The sequence below is a fragment of the Hoplias malabaricus genome, chromosome 6 (genome assembly GCF_029633855.1).
Source record: "Hoplias malabaricus isolate fHopMal1 chromosome 6, fHopMal1.hap1, whole genome shotgun sequence".
NCBI lineage: Eukaryota > Metazoa > Chordata > Actinopteri > Characiformes > Erythrinidae > Hoplias > Hoplias malabaricus.
The window spans coordinates 14,518,541-14,535,080 of NC_089805.1; positions in this window are offsets into that span (position 1 = coordinate 14,518,541).

Sequence of the window (16,540 nt, forward strand, 5' to 3'; positions counted from 1 at the left end):
CCGAAAGTGTTTTTATGCTTCATAACGGGTTGTAAAAGCAAAGATGCAGTTTGCTGAAAACAAGTTGTTCTTTGACAGTCTTGAATACTGAGTGCGGTTCAGTTAATAAAACTGTCTTTCTGGTGCTCATTGCAAACACGCCAGAAAGTGTTTTTCTGTGTTCCAATTGTTAGTATAAACAAATAAGCAGTCTGCTGAAAGCAAGCTGTGCTCTGACAGTCTTTCTTATGGAGTGCAGTTCAGCTAATAAAACTCTTTCTGCCTTTCATTGCAAGCAAGCCCGAAAGTGTTTTTATGCTTCATAATGGATTGTAAAAGCAAAGATGCAGTTTGCTGAAAACAAGTTTATCTTTGACAGTCTTGAATACTGAGTGCGGTTCAGTTAATAAAACTGTCTTTCTGGTGCTCATTGCAAACACGCCAGAAAGTGTTTTTCTGTGTTCCAATTGTTAGTATAAACAAATACGCAGTCTGCTGAAAGCAAGCTGTGCTCTGACAGTCTTTCTTATGGAGCGCAGTTCAGCTAATAAAACTCTTTCTGCCTTTCATTGCAAGCGAGCCCGAAAGTGTTTTTATGCTTCATAATGGATTGTAAAAGCAAAGATGCAGTTTGCTGAAAACAAGTTGTTCTTTGACAGTCTTGAATACTGAGTGCGGTTCAGTTAATAAAACTGTCTTTCTGGTGCTCATTGCAAGCAAGCCAGAAAGTGTTTTTCTGTGTTCCAATTGCTAGTATAAAGAAATACGCAGTCTGCTGAAAGCAAGCTGTGCTCTGACAGTCTTTCTTATGGAGTGCAGTTCAGCTAATAAAACTCTTTCTGCCTTTCATTGCAAGCGAGCCCGAAAGTGTTTTTATGCTTCATAACGGGTTGTAAAAGCAAAGATGCAGTTTGCTGAAAACAAGTTGTTCTTTGACAGTCTTGAATACTGAGTGCGGTTCAGTTAATAAAACTGTCTTTCTGGTGCTCATTGCAAGCAAGCCAAAAAGTGTTTTTCTGTGTTCCAATTGCTAGTATAAAGAAATACGCAGTCTGCTGAAAGCAAGCTGTGCTCTGACAGTCATTCTTATGGAGTGCAGTTCAGCTAATAAAACACTTTCTGCCTTTCATTGCAAGCGAGCCCGAAAGTGTTTTTATGCTTCATAATGGACTGTAAAAGCAAAGATGCAGTTTGCTGAAAACAAGTTGTTCTTTGACAGTCTTGAATACTGAGTGCGGTCAGTTAATAAAACTGTCTTTCTGGTGCTCATTGCAAGCAAGCCAGAAAGTGTTTTTCTGTGTTCCAATTGCTAGTATAAAGAAATACGCAGTCTGCTGAAAGCAAGCTGTGCTCTGACAGTCATTCTTATGGAGTGCAGTTCAGCTAATAAAACACTTTCTGCCTTTCATTGCAAGCGAGCCCGAAAGTGTTTTTATGCTTCATAATGGACTGTAAAAGCAAAGATCCAGTTTGCTGAAAACAAGTTGTTCTTTGACAGTCTTGAATACTAAGTGCAGTTGAGTTAATAAAACTGTCTTTCTGGTGCTCATTGCAAGCAAGCCAGAAAGTGTTTTTCTGTGTTCCAATTGCTAGTATAAACAAATAAGCAGTCTGCTGAAAGCAAGCTGTGCTCTGACAGTCTTTCTTATGGAGTGCAGTTCAGCTAATAAAACTCTTTCTGCCTTTCATTGCAAGCGAGCCCGAAAGTGTTTTTATGCTTCATAACGGGTTGTAAAAGCAAAGATGCAGTTTGCTGAAAACAAGTTGTTCTTTGACAGTCTTGAATACTGAGTGCGGTTCAGTTAATAAAACTGTCTTTCTGGTGCTCATTGCAAGCAAGCCAGAAAGTGTTTTTCTGTGTTCCAATTGTTAGTATAAACAAATACGCAGTCTGCTGAAAGCAAGCTGTGCTCTGACAGTCTTTCTTATGGAGCGCAGTTCAGCTAATAAAACTCTTTCTGCCTTTCATTGCAAGCGAGCCCGAAAGTGTTTTTATGCTTCATAACGGGTTGTAAAAGCAAAGATGCAGTTTGCTGAAAACAAGTTGTTCTTTGACAGTCTTGAATACTGAGTGCGGTTCAGTTAATAAAACTGTCTTTCTGGTGCTCATTGCAAACACGCCAGAAAGTGTTTTTCTGTGTTCCAATTGTTAGTATAAACAAATAAGCAGTCTGCTGAAAGCAAGCTGTGCTCTGACAGTCTTTCTTATGGAGTGCAGTTCAGCTAATAAAACTCTTTCTGCCTTTCATTGCAAGCAAGCCCGAAAGTGTTTTTATGCTTCATAATGGATTGTAAAAGCAAAGATGCAGTTTGCTGAAAACAAGTTGTTCTTTGACAGTCTTGAATACTGAGTGCGGTTCAGTTAATAAAACTGTCTTTCTGGTGCTCATTGCAAACACGCCAGAAAGTGTTTTTCTGTGTTCCAATTGTTAGTATAAACAAATACGCAGTCTGCTGAAAGCAAGCTGTGCTCTGACAGTCTTTCTTATGGAGCGCAGTTCAGCTAATAAAACTCTTTCTGCCTTTCATTGCAAGCGAGCCCGAAAGTGTTTTTATGCTTCATAATGGATTGTAAAAGCAAAGATGCAGTTTGCTGAAAACAAGTTGTTCTTTGACAGTCTTGAATACTGAGTGCGGTTCAGTTAATAAAACTGTCTTTCTGGTGCTCATTGCAAGCAAGCCAGAAAGTGTTTTTCTGTGTTCCAATTGCTAGTATAAAGAAATACGCAGTCTGCTGAAAGCAAGCTGTGCTCTGACAGTCTTTCTTATGGAGTGCAGTTCAGCTAATAAAACTCTTTCTGCCTTTCATTGCAAGCGAGCCCGAAAGTGTTTTTATGCTTCATAACGGGTTGTAAAAGCAAAGATGCAGTTTGCTGAAAACAAGTTGTTCTTTGACAGTCTTGAATACTGAGTGCGGTTCAGTTAATAAAACTGTCTTTCTGGTGCTCATTGCAAGCAAGCCAAAAAGTGTTTTTCTGTGTTCCAATTGCTAGTATAAAGAAATACGCAGTCTGCTGAAAGCAAGCTGTGCTCTGACAGTCATTCTTATGGAGTGCAGTTCAGCTAATAAAACACTTTCTGCCTTTCATTGCAAGCGAGCCCGAAAGTGTTTTTATGCTTCATAATGGACTGTAAAAGCAAAGATGCAGTTTGCTGAAAACAAGTTGTTCTTTGACAGTCTTGAATACTGAGTGCGGTCAGTTAATAAAACTGTCTTTCTGGTGCTCATTGCAAGCAAGCCAGAAAGTGTTTTTCTGTGTTCCAATTGCTAGTATAAAGAAATACGCAGTCTGCTGAAAGCAAGCTGTGCTCTGACAGTCATTCTTATGGAGTGCAGTTCAGCTAATAAAACACTTTCTGCCTTTCATTGCAAGCGAGCCCGAAAGTGTTTTTATGCTTCATAATGGACTGTAAAAGCAAAGATGCAGTTTGCTGAAAACAAGTTGTTCTTTGACAGTCTTGAATACTAAGTGCAGTTGAGTTAATAAAACTGTCTTTCTGGTGCTCATTGCAAGCAAGCCAGAAAGTGTTTTTCTGTGTTCCAATTGCTAGTATAAACAAATAAGCAGTCTGCTGAAAGCAAGCTGTGCTCTGACAGTCTTTCTTATGGAGTGCAGTTCAGCTAATAAAACTCTTTCTGCCTTTCATTGCAAGCGAGCCCGAAAGTGTTTTTATGCTTCATAACGGGTTGTAAAAGCAAAGATGCAGTTTGCTGAAAACAAGTTGTTCTTTGACAGTCTTGAATACTGAGTGCGGTTCAGTTAATAAAACTGTCTTTCTGGTGCTCATTGCAAGCAAGCCAAAAAGTGTTTTTCTGTGTTCCAATTGCTAGTATAAAGAAATACGCAGTCTGCTGAAAGCAAGCTGTGCTCTGACAGTCATTCTTATGGAGTGCAGTTCAGCTAATAAAACACTTTCTGCCTTTCATTGCAAGCGAGCCCGAAAGTGTTTTTATGCTTCATAATGGACTGTAAAAGCAAAGATGCAGTTTGCTGAAAACAAGTTGTTCTTTGACAGTCTTGAATACTAAGTGCAGTTGAGTTAATAAAACTGTCTTTCTGGTGCTCATTGCAAGCAAGCCAGAAAGTGTTTTTCTGTGTTCCAATTGCTAGTATAAACAAATAAGCAGTCTGCTGAAAGCAAGCTGTGCTCTGACAGTCTTTCTTATGGAGTGCAGTTCAGCTAATAAAACTCTTTCTGCCTTTCATTGCAAGCGAGCCCGAAAGTGTTTTTATGCTTCATAACGGGTTGTAAAAGCAAAGATGCAGTTTGCTGAAAACAAGTTGTTCTTTGACAGTCTTGAATACTGAGTGCGGTTCAGTTAATAAAACTGTCTTTCTGGTGCTCATTGCAAGCAAGCCAGAAAGTGTTTTTCTGTGTTCCAATTGTTAGTATAAACAAATACGCAGTCTGCTGAAAGCAAGCTGTGCTCTGACAGTCTTTCTTATGGAGCGCAGTTCAGCTAATAAAACACTTTCTGCCTTTCATTGCAAGCAAGCCCGAAAGTGTTTTTATGCTTCATAATGGATTGTAAAAGCAAAGATGCAGTTTGCTGAAAACAAGTTTATCTTTGACAGTCTTGAATACTGAGTGCGGTTCAGTTAATAAAACTGTCTTTCTGGTGCTCATTGCAAACACGCCAGAAAGTGTTTTTCTGTGTTCCAATTGTTAGTATAAACAAATACGCAGTCTGCTGAAAGCAAGCTGTGCTCTGACAGTCTTTCTTATGGAGCGCAGTTCAGCTAATAAAACTCTTTCTGCCTTTCATTGCAAGCGAGCCCGAAAGTGTTTTTATGCTTCATAACGGGTTGTAAAAGCAAAGATGCAGTTTGCTGAAAACAAGTTGTTCTTTGACAGTCTTGAATACTGAGTGCGGTTCAGTTAATAAAACTGTCTTTCTGGTGCTCATTGCAAGCAAGCCAGAAAGTGTTTTTCTGTGTTCCAATTGCTAGTATAAAGAAATACGCAGTCTGCTGAAAGCAAGCTGTGCTCTGACAGTCATTCTTATGGAGTGCAGTTCAGCTAATAAAACACTTTCTGCCTTTCATTGCAAGCGAGCCCGAAAGTGTTTTTATGCTTCATAATGGACTGTAAAAGCAAAGATGCAGTTTGCTGAAAACAAGTTGTTCTTTGACAGTCTTGAATACTAAGTGCAGTTGAGTTAATAAAACTGTCTTTCTGGTGCTCATTGCAAGCAAGCCAGAAAGTGTTTTTCTGTGTTCCAATTGCTAGTATAAACAAATAAGCAGTCTGCTGAAAGCAAGCTGTGCTCTGACAGTCTTTCTTATGGAGTGCAGTTCAGCTAATAAAACTCTTTCTGCCTTTCATTGCAAGCGAGCCCGAAAGTGTTTTTATGCTTCATAACGGGTTGTAAAAGCAAAGATGCAGTTTGCTGAAAACAAGTTGTTCTTTGACAGTCTTGAATACTGAGTGCGGTTCAGTTAATAAAACTGTCTTTCTGGTGCTCATTGCAAACAAACCAGAAAGTGTTTTTCTGTGTTCTACTTGTTAGTATAAACAAATATGCAGTCTGCTGAAAGCAAGCTGTGCTCTGACAGTCATTCTTATGGAGTGCAGTTCAGCTAATAAAACACTTTCTGCCTTTCATTGCAAGCGAGCCCGAAAGTGTTTTTATGCTTCATAATGGACTGTAAAAGCAAAGATGCAGTTTGCTGAAAACAAGTTGTTCTTTGACAGTCTTGAATACTAAGTGCAGTTGAGTTAATAAAACTGTCTTTCTGGTGCTCATTGCAAGCAAGCCAGAAAGTGTTTTTCTGTGTTCCAATTGCTAGTATAAACAAATAAGCAGTCTGCTGAAAGCAAGCTGTGCTCTGACAGTCTTTCTTATGGAGTGCAGTTCAGCTAATAAAACTCTTTCTGCCTTTCATTGCAAGCGAGCCCGAAAGTGTTTTTATGCTTCATAACGGGTTGTAAAAGCAAAGATGCAGTTTGCTGAAAACAAGTTGTTCTTTGACAGTCTTGAATACTGAGTGCGGTTCAGTTAATAAAACTGTCTTTCTGGTGCTCATTGCAAGCAAGCCAAAAAGTGTTTTTCTGTGTTCCAATTGCTAGTATAAAGAAATACGCAGTCTGCTGAAAGCAAGCTGTGCTCTGACAGTCATTCTTATGGAGTGCAGTTCAGCTAATAAAACACTTTCTGCCTTTCATTGCAAGCGAGCCCGAAAGTGTTTTTATGCTTCATAATGGACTGTAAAAGCAAAGATGCAGTTTGCTGAAAACAAGTTGTTCTTTGACAGTCTTGAATACTAAGTGCAGTTGAGTTAATAAAACTGTCTTTCTGGTGCTCATTGCAAGCAAGCCAGAAAGTGTTTTTCTGTGTTCCAATTGCTAGTATAAACAAATAAGCAGTCTGCTGAAAGCAAGCTGTGCTCTGACAGTCTTTCTTATGGAGTGCAGTTCAGCTAATAAAACTCTTTCTGCCTTTCATTGCAAGCGAGCCCGAAAGTGTTTTTATGCTTCATAACGGGTTGTAAAAGCAAAGATGCAGTTTGCTGAAAACAAGTTGTTCTTTGACAGTCTTGAATACTGAGTGCGGTTCAGTTAATAAAACTGTCTTTCTGGTGCTCATTGCAAGCAAGCCAGAAAGTGTTTTTCTGTGTTCCAATTGTTAGTATAAACAAATACGCAGTCTGCTGAAAGCAAGCTGTGCTCTGACAGTCTTTCTTATGGAGCGCAGTTCAGCTAATAAAACACTTTCTGCCTTTCATTGCAAGCAAGCCCGAAAGTGTTTTTATGCTTCATAATGGATTGTAAAAGCAAAGATGCAGTTTGCTGAAAACAAGTTTATCTTTGACAGTCTTGAATACTGAGTGCGGTTCAGTTAATAAAACTGTCTTTCTGGTGCTCATTGCAAACACGCCAGAAAGTGTTTTTCTGTGTTCCAATTGTTAGTATAAACAAATACGCAGTCTGCTGAAAGCAAGCTGTGCTCTGACAGTCTTTCTTATGGAGCGCAGTTCAGCTAATAAAACTCTTTCTGCCTTTCATTGCAAGCGAGCCCGAAAGTGTTTTTATGCTTCATAACGGGTTGTAAAAGCAAAGATGCAGTTTGCTGAAAACAAGTTGTTCTTTGACAGTCTTGAATACTGAGTGCGGTTCAGTTAATAAAACTGTCTTTCTGGTGCTCATTGCAAGCAAGCCAGAAAGTGTTTTTCTGTGTTCCAATTGCTAGTATAAAGAAATACGCAGTCTGCTGAAAGCAAGCTGTGCTCTGACAGTCATTCTTATGGAGTGCAGTTCAGCTAATAAAACACTTTCTGCCTTTCATTGCAAGCGAGCCCGAAAGTGTTTTTATGCTTCATAATGGACTGTAAAAGCAAAGATGCAGTTTGCTGAAAACAAGTTGTTCTTTGACAGTCTTGAATACTAAGTGCAGTTGAGTTAATAAAACTGTCTTTCTGGTGCTCATTGCAAGCAAGCCAGAAAGTGTTTTTCTGTGTTCCAATTGCTAGTATAAACAAATAAGCAGTCTGCTGAAAGCAAGCTGTGCTCTGACAGTCTTTCTTATGGAGTGCAGTTCAGCTAATAAAACTCTTTCTGCCTTTCATTGCAAGCGAGCCCGAAAGTGTTTTTATGCTTCATAACGGGTTGTAAAAGCAAAGATGCAGTTTGCTGAAAACAAGTTGTTCTTTGACAGTCTTGAATACTGAGTGCGGTTCAGTTAATAAAACTGTCTTTCTGGTGCTCATTGCAAACAAACCAGAAAGTGTTTTTCTGTGTTCTACTTGTTAGTATAAACAAATATGCAGTCTGCTGAAAGCAAGCTGTGCTCTGACAGTCATTCTTATGGAGTGCAGTTCAGCTAATAAAACACTTTCTGCCTTTCATTGCAAGCGAGCCCGAAAGTGTTTTTATGCTTCATAATGGACTGTAAAAGCAAAGATGCAGTTTGCTGAAAACAAGTTGTTCTTTGACAGTCTTGAATACTAAGTGCAATTGAGTTAATAAAACTGTCTTTCTGGTGCTCATTGCAAGCAAGCCAGAAAGTGTTTTTCTGTGTTCCAATTGTTAGTATAAACAAATAAGCAGTCTGCTGAAAGCAAGCTGTGCTCTGACAGTCTTTCTTATGGAGTGCAGTTCAGCTAATAAAACTCTTTCTGCCTTTCATTGCAAGCAAGCCCGAAAGTGTTTTTATGCTTCATAATGGATTGTAAAAGCAAAGATGCAGTTTGCTGAAAACAAGTTTATCTTTGACAGTCTTGAATACTGAGTGCGGTTCAGTTAATAAAACTGTCTTTCTGGTGCTCATTGCAAACACGCCAGAAAGTGTTTTTCTGTGTTCCAATTGTTAGTATAAACAAATACGCAGTCTGCTGAAAGCAAGCTGTGCTCTGACAGTCTTTCTTATGGAGCGCAGTTCAGCTAATAAAACTCTTTCTGCCTTTCATTGCAAGCGAGCCCGAAAGTGTTTTTATGCTTCATAACGGATTGTAAAAGCAAAGATGCAGTTTGCTGAAAACAAGTTGTTCTTTGACAGTCTTGAATACTGAGTGCGGTTCAGTTAATAAAACTGTCTTTCTGGTGCTCATTGCAAGCAAGCCAGAAAGTGTTTTTCTGTGTTCCAATTGCTAGTATAAAGAGATACGCAGTCTGCTGAAAGCAAGCTGTGCTCTGACAGTCATTCTTATGGAGTGCAGTTCAGCTAATAAAACTCTTTCTGCCTTTCATTGCAAGCGAGCCCGAAAGTGTTTTTATGCTTCATAATGGACTGTAAAAGCAAAGATGCAGTTTGCTGAAAACAAGTTGTTCTTTGATAGTCTTGAATACTGAGTGCGGTTCAGTTAATAAAACTGTCTTTCTGGTGCTCATTGCAAACAAACAAGAAAGTGCTTTTCTGTGTTCTACTTGTTAGTATAAACAAATATGCATTCTGCTGAAAGCAAGCTGTGCTCTGACAGTCTTTCTTATGGAGTGCAGTTCAGCTAATAAAACTCTTTCTGCCTTTCATTGCAAGCGAGCCCGAAAGTGTTTTTATGCTTCATAATGGGTTGTAAAAGCAAAGATGCAGTTTGCTGAAAACAAGTTGTTCTTTGACAGTCTTGAATACTGAGTGCGGTTCAGTTAATAAAACTGTCTTTCTGGTGCTCATTGCAAGCAAGCCAGAAAGTGTTTTTCTGTGTTCCAATTGCTAGTATAAAGAAATACGCAGTCTGCTGAAAGCAAGCTGTGCTCTGACAGTCTTTCTTATGGAGTGCAGTTCAGCTAATAAAACTCTTTCTGCCTTTCATTGCAAGCGAGCCCGAAAGTGTTTTTATGCTTCATAACGGGTTGTAAAAGCAAAGATGCAGTTTGCTGAAAACAAGTTGTTCTTTGACAGTCTTGAATACTGAGTGCGGTTCAGTTAATAAAACTGTCTTTCTGGTGCTCATTGCAAACACGCCAGAAAGTGTTTTTCTGTGTTCCAATTGTTAGTATAAACAAATACGCAGTCTGCTGAAAGCAAGCTGTGCTCTGACAGTCTTTCTTATGGAGCGCAGTTCAGCTAATAAAACACTTTCTGCCTTTCATTGCAAGCAAGCCCGAAAGTGTTTTTATGCTTCATAATGGATTGTAAAAGCAAAGATGCAGTTTGCTGAAAACAAGTTTATCTTTGACAGTCTTGAATACTGAGTGCGGTTCAGTTAATAAAACTGTCTTTCTGGTGCTCATTGCAAACACGCCAGAAAGTGTTTTTCTGTGTTCCAATTGTTAGTATAAACAAATACGCAGTCTGCTGAAAGCAAGCTGTGCTCTGACAGTCTTTCTTATGGAGCGCAGTTCAGCTAATAAAACTCTTTCTGCCTTTCATTGCAAGCGAGCCCGAAAGTGTTTTTATGCTTCATAACGGGTTGTAAAAGCAAAGATGCAGTTTGCTGAAAACAAGTTGTTCTTTGACAGTCTTGAATACTGAGTGCGGTTCAGTTAATAAAACTGTCTTTCTGGTGCTCATTGCAAGCAAGCCAGAAAGTGTTTTTCTGTGTTCCAATTGCTAGTATAAAGAAATACGCAGTCTGCTGAAAGCAAGCTGTGCTCTGACAGTCATTCTTATGGAGTGCAGTTCAGCTAATAAAACACTTTCTGCCTTTCATTGCAAGCGAGCCCGAAAGTGTTTTTATGCTTCATAATGGACTGTAAAAGCAAAGATGCAGTTTGCTGAAAACAAGTTGTTCTTTGACAGTCTTGAATACTGAGTGCAGTTGAGTTAATAAAACTGTCTTTCTGGTGCTCATTGCAAGCAAGCCAGAAAGTGTTTTTCTGTGTTCCAATTGCTAGTATAAACAAATAAGCAGTCTGCTGAAAGCAAGCTGTGCTCTGACAGTCTTTCTTATGGAGTGCAGTTCAGCTAATAAAACTCTTTCTGCCTTTCATTGCAAGCGAGCCCGAAAGTGTTTTTATGCTTCATAACGGGTTGTAAAAGCAAAGATGCAGTTTGCTGAAAACAAGTTGTTCTTTGACAGTCTTGAATACTGAGTGCGGTTCAGTTAATAAAACTGTCTTTCTGGTGCTCATTGCAAGCAAGCCAAAAAGTGTTTTTCTGTGTTCCAATTGCTAGTATAAAGAAATACGCAGTCTGCTGAAAGCAAGCTGTGCTCTGACAGTCATTCTTATGGAGTGCAGTTCAGCTAATAAAACACTTTCTGCCTTTCATTGCAAGCGAGCCCGAAAGTGTTTTTATGCTTCATAATGGACTGTAAAAGCAAAGATGCAGTTTGCTGAAAACAAGTTGTTCTTTGACAGTCTTGAATACTGAGTGCGGTTCAGTTAATAAAACTGTCTTTCTGGTGCTCATTGCAAGCAAGCCAGAAAGTGTTTTTCTGTGTTCCAATTGCTAGTATAAAGAAATACGCAGTCTGCTGAAAGCAAGCTGTGCTCTGACAGTCATTCTTATGGAGTGCAGTTCAGCTAATAAAACACTTTCTGCCTTTCATTGCAAGCGAGCCCGAAAGTGTTTTTATGCTTCATAATGGACTGTAAAAGCAAAGATGCAGTTTGCTGAAAACAAGTTGTTCTTTGACAGTCTTGAATACTAAGTGCAGTTGAGTTAATAAAACTGTCTTTCTGGTGCTCATTGCAAGCAAGCCAGAAAGTGTTTTTCTGTGTTCCAATTGCTAGTATAAACAAATAAGCAGTCTGCTGAAAGCAAGCTGTGCTCTGACAGTCTTTCTTATGGAGTGCAGTTCAGCTAATAAAACTCTTTCTGCCTTTCATTGCAAGCGAGCCCGAAAGTGTTTTTATGCTTCATAACGGGTTGTAAAAGCAAAGATGCAGTTTGCTGAAAACAAGTTGTTCTTTGACAGTCTTGAATACTGAGTGCGGTTCAGTTAATAAAACTGTCTTTCTGGTGCTCATTGCAAGCAAGCCAGAAAGTGTTTTTCTGTGTTCCAATTGTTAGTATAAACAAATACGCAGTCTGCTGAAAGCAAGCTGTGCTCTGACAGTCTTTCTTATGGAGCGCAGTTCAGCTAATAAAACACTTTCTGCCTTTCATTGCAAGCAAGCCCGAAAGTGTTTTTATGCTTCATAATGGATTGTAAAAGCAAAGATGCAGTTTGCTGAAAACAAGTTTATCTTTGACAGTCTTGAATACTGAGTGCGGTTCAGTTAATAAAACTGTCTTTCTGGTGCTCATTGCAAACACGCCAGAAAGTGTTTTTCTGTGTTCCAATTGTTAGTATAAACAAATACGCAGTCTGCTGAAAGCAAGCTGTGCTCTGACAGTCTTTCTTATGGAGCGCAGTTCAGCTAATAAAACTCTTTCTGCCTTTCATTGCAAGCGAGCCCGAAAGTGTTTTTATGCTTCATAACGGGTTGTAAAAGCAAAGATGCAGTTTGCTGAAAACAAGTTGTTCTTTGACAGTCTTGAATACTGAGTGCGGTTCAGTTAATAAAACTGTCTTTCTGGTGCTCATTGCAAGCAAGCCAGAAAGTGTTTTTCTGTGTTCCAATTGCCAGTATAAAGAAATACGCAGTCTGCTGAAAGCAAGCTGTGCTCTGACAGTCATACTTATGGAGTGCAGTTCAGCTAAAAAAACACTTTCTGCCTTTCATTGCAAGCGAGCCCGAAAGTGTTTTTATGCTTCATAATGGGTTGTAAAAGCAAAGATGCAGTTTGCTGAAAACAAGTTGTTCTTTGACAGTCTTGAATACTGAGTGCGGTTCAGTTAATAAAACTGTCTTTCTGGTGCTCATTGCAAACAAACCAGAAAGTGTTTTTCTGTGTTCTACTTGTTAGTATAAACAAATATGCAGTCTGCTGAAAGCAAGCTGTGCTCTGACAGTCATTCTTATGGAGTGCAGTTCAGCTAATAAAACACTTTCTGCCTTTCATTGCAAGCGAGCCCGAAAGTGTTTTTATGCTTCATAATGGACTGTAAAAGCAAAGATGCAGTTTGCTGAAAACAAGTTGTTCTTTGACAGTCTTGAATACTAAGTGCAATTGAGTTAATAAAACTGTCTTTCTGGTGCTCATTGCAAGCAAGCCAGAAAGTGTTTTTCTGTGTTCCAATTGTTAGTATAAACAAATAAGCAGTCTGCTGAAAGCAAGCTGTGCTCTGACAGTCTTTCTTATGGAGTGCAGTTCAGCTAATAAAACTCTTTCTGCCTTTCATTGCAAGCAAGCCCGAAAGTGTTTTTATGCTTCATAATGGATTGTAAAAGCAAAGATGCAGTTTGCTGAAAACAAGTTTATCTTTGACAGTCTTGAATACTGAGTGCGGTTCAGTTAATAAAACTGTCTTTCTGGTGCTCATTGCAAACACGCCAGAAAGTGTTTTTCTGTGTTCCAATTGTTAGTATAAACAAATACGCAGTCTGCTGAAAGCAAGCTGTGCTCTGACAGTCTTTCTTATGGAGCGCAGTTCAGCTAATAAAACTCTTTCTGCCTTTCATTGCAAGCGAGCCCGAAAGTGTTTTTATGCTTCATAATGGATTGTAAAAGCAAAGATGCAGTTTGCTGAAAACAAGTTGTTCTTTGACAGTCTTGAATACTGAGTGCGGTTCAGTTAATAAAACTGTCTTTCTGGTGCTCATTGCAAGCAAGCCAGAAAGTGTTTTTCTGTGTTCCAATTGCTAGTATAAAGAAATACGCAGTCTGCTGAAAGCAAGCTGTGCTCTGACAGTCTTTCTTATGGAGTGCAGTTCAGCTAATAAAACTCTTTCTGCCTTTCATTGCAAGCGAGCCCGAAAGTGTTTTTATGCTTCATAACGGGTTGTAAAAGCAAAGATGCAGTTTGCTGAAAACAAGTTGTTCTTTGACAGTCTTGAATACTGAGTGCGGTTCAGTTAATAAAACTGTCTTTCTGGTGCTCATTGCAAACAAACAAGAAAGTGTTTTTCTGTGTTCTACTTGTTAGTATAAACAAATATGCATTCTGCTGAAAGCAAGCTGTGCTCTGACAGTCTTTCTTATGGAGTGCAGTTCAGCTAATAAAACTCTTTCTGCCTTTCATTGCAAGCGAGCCCGAAAGTGTTTTTATGCTTCATAATGGGTTGTAAAAGCAAAGATGCAGTTTGCTGAAAACAAGTTTATCTTTGACAGTCTTGAATACTGAGTGCGGTTCAGTTAATAAAACTGTCTTTCTGGTGCTCATTGCAAACACGCCAGAAAGTGTTTTTCTGTGTTCCAATTGTTAGTATAAACAAATACGCAGTCTGCTGAAAGCAAGCTGTGCTCTGACAGTCTTTCTTATGGAGCGCAGTTCAGCTAATAAAACTCTTTCTGCCTTTCATTGCAAGCAAGCCCGAAAGTGTTTTTATGCTTCATAATGGATTGTAAAAGCAAAGATGCAGTTTGCTGAAAACAAGTTTATCTTTGACAGTCTTGAATACTGAGTGCGGTTCAGTTAATAAAACTGTCTTTCTGGTGCTCATTGCAAACACGCCAGAAAGTGTTTTTCTGTGTTCCAATTGTTAGTATAAACAAATACGCAGTCTGCTGAAAGCAAGCTGTGCTCTGACAGTCTTTCTTATGGAGCGCAGTTCAGCTAATAAAACTCTTTCTGCCTTTCATTGCAAGCGAGCCCGAAAGTGTTTTTATGCTTCATAACGGGTTGTAAAAGCAAAGATGCAGTTTGCTGAAAACAAGTTGTTCTTTGACAGTCTTGAATACTGAGTGCGGTTCAGTTAATAAAACTGTCTTTCTGGTGCTCATTGCAAGCAAGCCAGAAAGTGTTTTTCTGTGTTCCAATTGCCAGTATAAAGAAATACGCAGTCTGCTGAAAGCAAGCTGTGCTCTGACAGTCATACTTATGGAGTGCAGTTCAGCTAAAAAAACACTTTCTGCCTTTCATTGCAAGCGAGCCCGAAAGTGTTTTTATGCTTCATAATGGGTTGTAAAAGCAAAGATGCAGTTTGCTGAAAACAAGTTGTTCTTTGACAGTCTTGAATACTGAGTGCGGTTCAGTTAATAAAACTGTCTTTCTGGTGCTCATTGCAAACAAACCAGAAAGTGTTTTTCTGTGTTCTACTTGTTAGTATAAACAAATATGCAGTCTGCTGAAAGCAAGCTGTGCTCTGACAGTCATTCTTATGGAGTGCAGTTCAGCTAATAAAACACTTTCTGCCTTTCATTGCAAGCGAGCCCGAAAGTGTTTTTATGCTTCATAATGGACTGTAAAAGCAAAGATGCAGTTTGCTGAAAACAAGTTGTTCTTTGACAGTCTTGAATACTAAGTGCAATTGAGTTAATAAAACTGTCTTTCTGGTGCTCATTGCAAGCAAGCCAGAAAGTGTTTTTCTGTGTTCCAATTGTTAGTATAAACAAATAAGCAGTCTGCTGAAAGCAAGCTGTGCTCTGACAGTCTTTCTTATGGAGTGCAGTTCAGCTAATAAAACTCTTTCTGCCTTTCATTGCAAGCAAGCCCGAAAGTGTTTTTATGCTTCATAATGGATTGTAAAAGCAAAGATGCAGTTTGCTGAAAACAAGTTTATCTTTGACAGTCTTGAATACTGAGTGCGGTTCAGTTAATAAAACTGTCTTTCTGGTGCTCATTGCAAACACGCCAGAAAGTGTTTTTCTGTGTTCCAATTGTTAGTATAAACAAATACGCAGTCTGCTGAAAGCAAGCTGTGCTCTGACAGTCTTTCTTATGGAGCGCAGTTCAGCTAATAAAACTCTTTCTGCCTTTCATTGCAAGCGAGCCCGAAAGTGTTTTTATGCTTCATAATGGATTGTAAAAGCAAAGATGCAGTTTGCTGAAAACAAGTTGTTCTTTGACAGTCTTGAATACTGAGTGCGGTTCAGTTAATAAAACTGTCTTTCTGGTGCTCATTGCAAGCAAGCCAGAAAGTGTTTTTCTGTGTTCCAATTGCTAGTATAAAGAAATACGCAGTCTGCTGAAAGCAAGCTGTGCTCTGACAGTCTTTCTTATGGAGTGCAGTTCAGCTAATAAAACTCTTTCTGCCTTTCATTGCAAGCGAGCCCGAAAGTGTTTTTATGCTTCATAACGGGTTGTAAAAGCAAAGATGCAGTTTGCTGAAAACAAGTTGTTCTTTGACAGTCTTGAATACTGAGTGCGGTTCAGTTAATAAAACTGTCTTTCTGGTGCTCATTGCAAACAAACAAGAAAGTGTTTTTCTGTGTTCTACTTGTTAGTATAAACAAATATGCATTCTGCTGAAAGCAAGCTGTGCTCTGACAGTCTTTCTTATGGAGTGCAGTTCAGCTAATAAAACTCTTTCTGCCTTTCATTGCAAGCGAGCCCGAAAGTGTTTTTATGCTTCATAATGGGTTGTAAAAGCAAAGATGCAGTTTGCTGAAAACAAGTTTATCTTTGACAGTCTTGAATACTGAGTGCGGTTCAGTTAATAAAACTGTCTTTCTGGTGCTCATTGCAAACACGCCAGAAAGTGTTTTTCTGTGTTCCAATTGTTAGTATAAACAAATACGCAGTCTGCTGAAAGCAAGCTGTGCTCTGACAGTCTTTCTTATGGAGCGCAGTTCAGCTAATAAAACTCTTTCTGCCTTTCATTGCAAGCAAGCCCGAAAGTGTTTTTATGCTTCATAATGGGTTGTAAAAGCAAAGATGCAGTTTGCTGAAAACAAGTTGTTCTTTGACAGTCTTGAATACTGAGTGCGGTTCAGTTAATAAAACTGTCTTTCTGGTGCTCATTGCAAACACGCCAGAAAGTGTTTTTCTGTGTTCCAATTGTTAGTATAAACAAATACGCAGTCTGCTGAAAGCAAGCTGTGCTCTGACAGTCTTTCTTATGGAGCGCAGTTCAGCTAATAAAACTCTTTCTGCCTTTCATTGCAAGCAAACCCGAAAGTGTTTTTATGCTTCATAATGGATTGTAAAAGCAAAGATGCAGTTTGCTGAAAACAAGTTTATCTTTGACAGTCTTGAATACTGAGTGCGGTTCAGTTAATAAAACTGTCTTTCTGGTGCTCATTGCAAACACGCCAGAAAGTGTTTTTCTGTGTTCCAATTGTTAGTATAAACAAATACGCAGTCTGCTGAAAGCAAGCTGTGCTCTGACAGTCTTTCTTATGGAGCGCAGTTCAGCTAATAAAACTCTTTCTGCCTTTCATTGCAAGCGAGCCCGAAAGTGTTTTTATGCTTCA